Source organism: Mesocricetus auratus, unplaced genomic scaffold, assembly GCF_017639785.1.
Source record: "Mesocricetus auratus isolate SY011 unplaced genomic scaffold, BCM_Maur_2.0 Super-Scaffold_100125, whole genome shotgun sequence".
In the NCBI taxonomy this organism is placed as follows: domain Eukaryota; kingdom Metazoa; phylum Chordata; class Mammalia; order Rodentia; family Cricetidae; genus Mesocricetus; species Mesocricetus auratus.
In genome coordinates, this window is record NW_024429248.1 from 461,494 (window position 1) to 471,737 (window position 10,244).

The 10,244-nt window shown below is 47.8% G+C and overlaps 1 long non-coding RNA gene across 1 annotated transcript; it reads right to left on the bottom strand.

Moving 5' to 3' along the window:
- Window positions 1-2,220: 2,220 nt before the first annotated feature.
- LOC121136437 lies at window positions 2,221-5,212 on the bottom strand. The gene is made up of 3 exons (XR_005873501.1): window positions 4,937-5,212; window positions 4,064-4,208; window positions 2,221-2,289 (listed from the first exon to the last, which is right to left on the bottom strand). It is a non-coding gene; the product is annotated as an uncharacterized LOC121136437 (long non-coding RNA).
- Between the last annotated feature and the right edge of the window lie 5,032 nt (window positions 5,213-10,244).

Sequence of the window (10,244 nt, forward strand, 5' to 3'; positions counted from 1 at the left end):
GAACTTGCTCTGTAGACCACTCTGGTATCAAACTCACAGAGATCCGCCTACCTCTGCCTCCCGAGTGCTGGGATTAAAGGCGTGTGCCAACAACGCCCGGTTTCCATCTCCTCTTTTCTGTCTAAATAAAAAGGTTTTAACTTTAACATAGTTAAATTATATATAACAGAACAGTTATCAAGAACTATAGTTACAATACTTAGTCCATTAACATTTAGCAACATTTAAAGAAAATATCATCTATCCTATCTTTGTGAGTCTAAAGACTTATATGTAACTTATCTTTTATCATAACTAAGGAAAACTATAATTATAACGAGCTGTCTTCAACTCCATCAAAGACCACAGAAGGATAATGTATAAACTCTAGAATTGACAGAGATATCTTGTTACCTGGACAGTCACCCGAAGTTCCTCTGTAATGTTGGGGCATCCATCTTCAGCCCATAGGCCACAATGTGTCTGGAAGACTTCTCAGCAAAGCAGGAAATTTCAAACTGTCCACCTGCATTGGCAGTCTGTCAGTCATTTTTTTGTGTGTCCTGTAGAATGTCCGGCAGACTCTTCCATGAAGCAGGAACCCTGTAGGACTGTTCAAGTTCAGCAGTCACTTTCCTGTGGGTCCTGCATGTCCAGTTTATACAGCAGCAGTCAAACAGTGCAGGCAAGAGCAGTTTCTTGCTCAAATGGCCAATCTTGCCATGTTGAAAGCAAACTCTATAATGAGTTTCTTCGATGCCCATCTTCCTCTCAGATGTAATTGGTGTGCCAGGAGCAGTTGTGCCTCACTATCATGAAAAACCCTAAACCATTTAAATGCCACATAGTCTGTAGGTCTTTGACAGGCTTGAAGAATATCTGTCTATCTTAAATACATCTCTATATGTCTAGAAAACCTAACTAACCTAACTATAAGTTCTGACTACCATAGGTGACTATGTACAATCTGTAATTATGTATTACATTTTATTTTTTATTTAAATTAGAAACAAGCTTGCTTCACATGTCAATCTCAGCTTCCTCTCCCTCCCCTCCTCCCCTGCCCCCCCCACCAGGCCCCCCAGCCCCTCACCCTGTCCCCACTCCAATCCCTAGGGAGGGTGAGACCCTCCATGGAGAATCTCCAGAGTCTGTCATTTCATTCAGGGCAGGGCCTAGGCCCTCCTCCAAGAGTCCAAGCTGAGAGAGCATTCCTCATTGTGGGATGGGCACCCAAAGTCCATTTGTATGCCAGGGATAAATATTGATCTACTTCCCAAGGCCCCATAGATTGCCTGAGTCTCCTCACTGACACCCACATTCAGGGGGTCTGGATCAATCCCATGCTGGCCTCCCAGCCATCAGTCTGGGGTCCAAGATCTCCCCCCTTGTTCAGGTCCGTTGTTTCTGTGGGTTAAACCAGCCCAGTCTTGACCCTTTTGCTCATCAGTCCTCCCTCTCTGTCACTGAATTCCAGGAGTTCAGTTCAGTGTTTGGCTGTGGGTGTCTGCCTCTGTTTCCATCAGTCACTGGATGAAGGTAGTGGAACAGTATTTATCCCTAGCGCACAAATGGACATTGGGGAGCCCATTCCCCATAGAGGGATACCCTCTCAGCCTAGACACACAGGGAAGGGCCTAGGCCCTGCCCCCAAATGATGTGACAGACTTTGATGATCCCCTGTGGAAGGACTTACCCTTTCTATGGAGCAGAGGAGAGATGGGATGGAGGGTCGGTGAGGGTGCATGGGAGGATGGGAGGGAGAGGGAACTGGGATTCATGTATAAAAAATAAGATTGTTGCCGGGCGTTGGTGGCGCACGCCTTTAATCCCAGCACTCGGGAGGCAGAGGCAGGCGGATCACTGTGAGTTCGAGACCAGCCTGGTCTACAGAGTGAGTTCCAGGACAGGCTCCAAAACCACAGAGAAACCCTGTCTCAAAAAAAAAAAAAAAAGATTGTTTCTACTTTAAATATATATAATTAACAATAGCTTCCCAACGTGGGACTCTACTTGGCTTGGACTATGCACACACCCCTGCCAGAATAAAGCACCTAGCAATCTGTTTGAAGCCTACACGTCCCATCCACCATCCCTACAGAGCCCCTGGCTTCAGATGCCCAGCGTGAACAGGCACGATCCCCTGCTTGGTTTACATCACTCTCCTTTGCAACCTTACTTTGCTTTCCACTGATTTTCCCATGACCGAAAGCAAGTTAGGGAGGAAAGGGTCTGCTTTACCTTACAACTTAAAGTCCATCGTGAGGGAAGTCAGAGCAGGAACTTGGGGCAGGGACCTAGAGGCAGGGTCTGAAGCAGAGGTCATGGAGGAACACTGTTTACCGGCTTACTCTTCTTAGCTTGCCCAATTGGCTCCCCTCCCCCTCTCCCCCTCCCTCCCCTCTCCCCCTCCCTCCCCCTCTCCCCCTCCCCCTCCCCCTCCTCCCCCTCCCTCCTCCTCCCTTCCCCTCCCCCTCTCTCTCCCCCTCTCCCTCCTCCCCTCCCTCCTCCTCCCTTCCCCTCCCCCTCTCTCCCCCCTACCTCTCTCTCCCCCTCTCCTTACCTCCCTCCCCTCCCCTTCCCTTCCTTCCTTAGACATGGTCTAACTATATGATTTTGACTAGCCTGGAACCATGTAGATCAGGCAGGCTGGCTGAGAACTCACAGAGATCTGCCTGCCTCTGCTAGGATTAAAGGCTTGCACAACCGCACCTGGTTCCCAGTTTGCACAGAACCGCTTGTGCCAGGATGGCCCTGCCCACGGTGGGGCCACCAATCAAGAAAATGCCCCACAGGTTTGCTTACAGGCCCATTTGATGGAGGTATTTTCTCAGTTCGATACTCTAGCTTGTATCAAAGTTGACAAAAACCAGCCGACCAACCAAAAACCCAAACAAACAACAAAAAACCCTAACCACTCTTCAATAATGCCCCACTTCTTCTCAAACACTTCTGGGAACTCCAGGTTTTAGGTGCATGTACAATAAGGCAAACTTCTAGGAAAAATGCCCTGCTTATCACCTTATGCCTATTCACAGCTGGGCATGTGTACGGTTAAAATCAGATGTATTATGGGATGAGACATATGTAATCAGCAAGAGCTTAAGTCATCCAAGCCTGTCAAAACAGAGCACCACCAAACTAAACCTCTAGCAAACAAACTCCTTTCTTCTTTGTCAGGCAAGGTCTTTTATGTAGTCCTGACCTGGAACTCCCTACAAAGGCCAGTCTGGGTGCTATCAGGGAAATACGAAACAAAACAACTCTATGATACCATACGTGTCAGAATGGCTAAGATCAAAAATGCTGACAGCCTATGTTGGAGAGGATGTGGAGTCAGAGGAACACTCCTCCACTGCTGGTGGAAGTGCAAAGGTGTACAGCCAATTCTGGAGAAATCAGTAGGGCGGTTTCTCAGAAAATTGGGAGTCAGTCTACCTCAAGACCCGGCTATACCACTCTTGGGCATAATAAACAAAGGATGCTCAGTCATACCGGAGGGACACTTGCTCAACTATGTTCATAGCATTATTCATAATAGTCAAAACCTGGGAATAGCCTAGGAATGGATAAAGGTGGGATACCTCGCCCAGCCTTGATGCAAGAGGGAGGAGCTTGGTCCTGCCTCAACTTGATAAGCCATGCCCTTTTGACCCCCATGGAGGCCTTCCCCTTTCTGAATGGAGATGGAGGAGAAGTGGATGGGGGAGGGAACGGGAGGAGAGGAGGGAGGGGAAACTGTGGTTGGTATATAAAACAAATTAAAAAAGAGAGACCAGCTGGGTGGCGGTGGTGCATGCCTTTAATCCCAGCACTGGGAGGCAGAGGCAGGTGGATCTCTGTGAGTTCGAGTCCAGGCTCCAAAGCTACACAGAGAAAGCCTGTCTCGAAAAACCAAACCAAAAAAGAAAAAAAAAAAAAGATCAGGCTGTTCTCCAAGTCACAGAGATCCATCTGCCTCTGCTGCCACTGCCGAGATTAAAGGTGTGCACCACCACAGCCAGCACCTCCTTCTCTGAACCCCACAAAAGGAAGCCCCAAGCAATAATGGGGGGCCGTGGGCACCCTCACTCAGGAGGCTCACCGTCAGTCTTCGAAGTGTGTTTCTGGTCTGCTCTCCCGATTTCCTTTGAGGAAGTGTTCCCCACTCCTTTGCAATCTGAGCATCTCTACTTATTCTCTGACAACTGGTGCAGGACTCTGGCCACCGGCACCACCGCTGAGGGATCCTGCCAAGAAAGCACACTACCACCAGGAACACAAATTCCCCCTCCTGTGGGGCCGCTGAGCTCCATGACAAAGCACAACAGTATTCCAGCTGATTAGAGAGAGGCATACGGTCTCACTGCACTACCGGAGCAGACAGTGAGTCAGGTGTGTTTTAAGAGGCAGCATGTAGGAAACAGCTGACCGGAGAGCCTCACCCCCCCCCCCCAGGGCAGAGCATCAGCCCCAGCTGTGCGTGCCACGGTAAAATCCGATTTCGCAAGGGAAACCTGCTCATCATCAGCATCTAAATCAAGCTCTTCTTCACCAACTCCCAGGTCCCATCCAGGCATGCACCCATCTCCAGCAGAAATTGCACTTTCTTCTGATGTTACCTTTTAGGGATTTCCAAAGAAAGAAAGAAGGGAAGGAAGGAAGGAAGGAAGAAGGAAAGAAAGAAAGAAAGGAAGGGAGGAAGGAAGAAGGAAAGGAAAGGAAAGGAAAGAAAGAAAGAAAGAAAGAAAGAAAGAAAGAAAGAAAGAAAGAAAGAAAGAAAGAAAGAAAGAAAGATTAGCTAGGCATGATAGCATTGAGGAGGCACAGACAGGCAGATCTTTACGTAAGGCAGCCTGGTCTACACAGTGAGTTCCAGGCCAGCCAGAGCTACACAGTGAGAACCTGCCTCAACAAAACAACAACCACAAAAAAACAAACCAGGATGTTTTCTGGCTATGTGTCTGTGTGAACGCACCTGTGCTGGACCCCCCTGGAGGTGGGGTTCCAGGCAGTTGAGTGAGGATCCCTTGCAAGAGCTGTTAATGTGCACGGGACACGCGCTTTAACCTGCCCAGCCGTATGGATGGCTTCCCACTCTGTTCTTGTGTGAGACAATCTTCATCGTGTAGTTCAGGATGATCTCCAGCTCCCTAGGCAACCAAGGGTTTGAGTTAGGTTCCTGTTGCTGTGCTAGAACACTGAACGAAGTCGGCTGATCTGGCTCACGAGTCCACTCAGAGACGTCGAAGCAGGAACCCTGAAAACGGGAACTGAATGAGAAGCTGTGAAGAAATGCTTCATACTGACTTGCTCAGTCTGCTGTTTTGTTTTGTTTTGGTTTTTTTTTTTTTTGAGACAAGATTTCTCTGTGTAGGTTTGGAGGTTGTCCTGGAACTCACTCTGCAGACCAGACTGGCCTTGAACTCACAGAGATCTGCCTACCTTTGCCTCCCGAGTGCTGGGGTTAAGGGCGTGCATCACCACCAACACCCGGCTTCAGGTTGCTTTCCTATACACTTCAGAGACGTCTGCTTTGGGACACCACCACCCACAGTGGGCGGGACCCTCCCATATCAATCATCAGTCAAGAAAATTTTCACACATTTGCCTACAGGCCAACATTAGGGAGGTTTTTCTCAGTTGAGATTCTTCCCAGATGCATTAGTTTGTGTCAAATTGACAAAAACAATCAGCCAAGACACCAAGGATGACCTTGAACTCCTGATCCTCCTGCTTCTATTCCCAAATGCTGGAATTGGAGGTGTGTGTGACACACCCAGTTTAACAGTTGAACTAAAGCAGGTGCTCTTCAAGGTCCTAAGCAAGCAGTCTCTGTGCCCGTCCTAGCTTCTTCACTTCTGCTAACTTCTGGCTCTAATCTTGCACTCTCTACTTTCCCCCAAATATGTGGCTGCAATTTAGGGGGGTCCAGATGCCTCTCCTGGTCACACCCCCCGCAAAACCTCCTTTATCACCTAGCCCCTGGGAAGGGAAAGCAAAACAGGCGGAGGCCAGGAAGAGATGCAAAAGAAGGAAGAGGTATGACCAGAGAGCGTTCACATCCAACAGTGGTAACGGCAGGGGAGAGGGGCAGCTTCTTGGAGAGGGTGCTTCGCTTATGAGTGGGTGGGAATACTCAGGGAAGGGGACAGATCTGAGCCTTGCAGGGGTGTGGGCAGAAGAACAGCTTGGGTGTATTCACCAGAAGACAACACAGCCAGAGCTCTGCTGGAGGTCAGAGACCATGAATGTGGTTTTACAAGAGACCATTATACTGTTGGGAATGTAGCTTAGGGGCAAGGGCATCTGACTATAGCCCATAGAGGTACCTGGTTCAAATCCAATGGTTCCCCTATGACTTTTATCTGGTAGACTAACTTGTGAAATTAATTATTTTTGTTTTGTTTTTCGAGACATGGTTTCTCTCTATTGTTTTGGAGGCTGTCCTGGAACTCGCTCTGTAGACCAGGCTGGCCTGGAACTCACAGAGATCTGCCTGCCTCTGCCTCCTGAGTGCTGGGATTAAAGGTGTGCACCACCGCCGCCTGGTTTCAGCCCGCACGTTTTTTAAAAAGCAGAATAACAACAGACATGAGGGTAGGTAGGTCCTGAGCCCACAACTTCATTAGACAACATACACTCTTCTCTAGCTTGACTCCTGTTGCCGGGATAGAGGCCATGACCACAGGCAGTTTAGGGAGGAAAGGGTAATTTGGCCTGCATGTCTGATCACAGTCCACCATAGGGGGAAGTCAGGCCAGGAACTGAAGCAGAGGCCATGGAGGAATGTCCTTACTGGTTTGCCTTCCACCCTCCCCAACCCCTCACACAGCTGTTTTCTTAACCACCTGCCCAGAGACGGTACTACTTGCCAGCGTTAAACACTAATCAAGAAAATGCTCTGCAGACTTGCCTGCGGGCCAACTTGATGGAGGCATTTTCCCTACTAAGGTTCATTTCTCCCAGATGACTATGCCAAGTTGACAAAATAAAGAAACACACGCACAACTAATCAGCGTGAAGTCTAACTCGGAGAAACTGGGTTATTTTACATGATTTGTCTTCTTTCTTAGCTTTAGGGTCTAATTTTATCCCTTCTTCCCATTTGAGATATAGAAGGGATGGCTGGAATCCCAGCTGCAGACTTGGAGACTAGGACCCACATTTTAAGGAAGGCTCATAGAGAGGTAAAGGAAGGCTGTGAACCTGAAAATACCCTTAAGTTCCCATGCCAGCCCTGGCCACAAATACAAAGAAAGAGGCAGTGGTGGCACACGCCTTTAATCCCAGCACTCAGGAGGCAAAGGCAGGCCTAGCTACAAAGAGTTACAAGATAGCCAGGGCCACAGAGAAACCCTGTCTCGAGAAAGGAAAACAAAACAAAACAAAACAAAAAACAAATCAAAACCCCACAAAAACAACAACAAAACCCAGTAAAACTTTCAGGGGGAGACCAGCCCAAGGGAACCTTAAAAGAGCAAGCCGCACCCCCCCACATCCCCCGTTCCCACCCTCCCCCCCCCACTTTTGTTTCCTTTTTTTTCTTTCTTTTATTTTTGAAGTTTCCCTGCGTAACCCTGACTGTCCTAGACTCAGCTCTGTAGACCAGGCTGGCCTCAAATTCACAGAGATCTAACTCCTTCTGCCTCCTGGGTTCTGGGATTAAAGGTGTGTGACACCACCCAGCTGAGCATGCCCCCCTCCGAGGGACTATAAAAAGTGAAGATGCTCCCATCGTCCCAGAGTCACTGGGAAACTCCTGTGGCCTTCTCAGCTCCCCGGAAATGTGAGACAGTGTAGGCAAAGACCTGCTACAGTAACACCCAAGGTTGCTAGCTGATGTCTGGGCCCTCTACACGACAGAAGGTTGTTGGTTCTTGTGGCTTTCTGCAGCATCACAAGCAAGTGGTGTCCATTTTCTGGTGGTGGCACAAATCTGTAAACCCCACACTTGGGGTAGGGGAGGCAGGAAGTCAGGATCTCGGGTGAGGTCATCCTTGGCTACACAAGTTTAAGGCTATTTTCACTCTTGAATTGAGCAACTATGATGACGACACAAGATCAACATAATATCAGGTCCGTCAGGCTGGTCAGTAGTGCCACACACCTTTAATCTCAGTACTCAGGAAAAAGAGGCAGCTGGATCTCTGAGTTCTAGGCCACCCTGGTCTACAGAAAGAGCTTCAGGACAGCCAGAACTACACAGAGAAACGCTGTCTTGAAAAGCCAATCAACAACCAAACAAACAAACAAAAACTGGCAACACTGTCTTTTTTGATCCTGAACTTGCTGTTCCTCCAACTTGGACTGAAAGCAAACTATTAGCTTTTCTGGGTTACAAAGCTGCAACTCATATTGTAGATGATGCCAGGGACAATTCCTTAAAATAAATCTTCATGAAGAGGAAGGGAGAGAGAGAAAGAATGAATGTCGGCTCTTTCTTTGGAGGATCTTGGCTCCTACATCAGCTAAGCCATTGTTGAAGAATAATGAGAAGGGGCTGGAAAGTGGCTTAGTGTAGAGCAATTGCCTATCATGCTCGAGGTCCCGTTGATTCGAGATCCCCCAACACTGAAGGAAAAAATAGTAAGAGGATAGCAAGATAAGAGAGTCTTGTTGGTCTAAAGTTTTCCCATCAATAAATTTCCTTATTTAATTTAAAAAATTGTGTGTGCAAGTGTGAACATGCATGTGTGTGTGTATGTGTGTGTGCCTGTCATGTGTGGAACTCCTAGGGCGATGTGTAGGAGTTGGTTCTCTCCTTCCATCATATGGGTTCTGGGGGTTAAGCTCAGGTTGTCAGGCCTATGCAGCTTTACCTGCTCCCCATCTGATGCCCCACCATATAAATGCTAGTAAGGTACATTTTCAGGAGGAAGAAAACACTATCCCAAAGGAATGGATGGCAGGCAACTTGAGAAAATGTGGGAAGAAACTAACCTCAACTACACATAGTATTGTTAAATATAAAATGATCCATAATTTATTTTAAAGCAATAATTGTTATTCTAGTGGTTCAAAGGTTGATAAAATAAGGCAATACTGAATACTTGTGGGAGGTTATTATTAATTTTTGTTTTTTGTTTTTTTAGATGGCATCTTACTCTGTAGCCCAATCTATCCCAGAAACCATTATGTAGCTCAGTTGGCCTTAAAGTCAAGGCAATCCTCCTGCCTCAGCTTCCTGAATTATTTACTTTTCTGCTGCTGTGATAAAAATACCATGTCCAAGGTATAGAAGAAAGAGTTTATTTGCTCTTACTGTTCCAGAGTATAAGATTTCCCGATGCAGCCAAGCACAGACAGGGAGCTGGGAAATAGGGAGAGACTATAAAATCTCAAACACTCCCCCGTGAAGTATGGACCAAGTACTCAAATACACGAAGCTATGAGGGACACTTCTCATTCAAACCACAACCCCCCAAGTTCTGGGACTGCAGCAAGAGCCACCACTGTGGCTCTGAATTGTGGGAGCAGTTTGTCTAGCAATGTCAATCTCTGGGTGTCTTGAACCACCTGCTATGATGAGCTGTACCTGGGACTGTGAGTGTAGCCTTCCCCGCCATCTGCCTGGGCCCTGCCACAGTTGCAGTCCCCAAATAACATACAAGACACTGTATTAATTATGAAGCTGTTGGCCATTTGCTTGTTTCTTACTGGCTAGCTCTGACTTAAGTATTTAACCCATAATTGTTAATATAAGTATTTCTCTTACTGGGGAAAAGGGTCTGGACCTCTTACTCTGGCGGCTACATGGTATCTGCCTGTGTCTCTCTTTCCCAGAATCCTCCTCAACTCCTAGTCCCACCTACCTTGCTTCCCTATTGGCCAATAGTGCTTTATTGACATATACACAAGACTTCCCCATCAGTGAGCTAAAATAAACCCGTTCTCCCTCGAGTTGTTTCTGTCAGAGTAATTATCACAGCAATAGGAAAAGAAGCTAAGACAGAGTCTGGTGCTATAGGCCTATAGTCCAGGAGTTCAAGGCCATCCTCAACCACATGTTCAACTTGGAAGTCAGCCAAGGCTGTTGTCAGGGCCCAAGGGGCTACCAAGGGCAAAGTGTGGGCCTGTGGGCCTGCTGTAGCTGGGACCTTTGTTGATGAAATCAGAGGGCCATGCCGAGCCGGCCCCACCTTTCGCTGGCCCTGGGAAAGCTGGCCTCGCCCTTGCTGGACACTGCAGAGAGAGAGCTGGGCCTTGTACATTAGATAGAGGACTCCACCCCTCACCACAGGTGAGGGCAAACCTACCCTGAGGTCAAACAAGGCGGGAGAGCT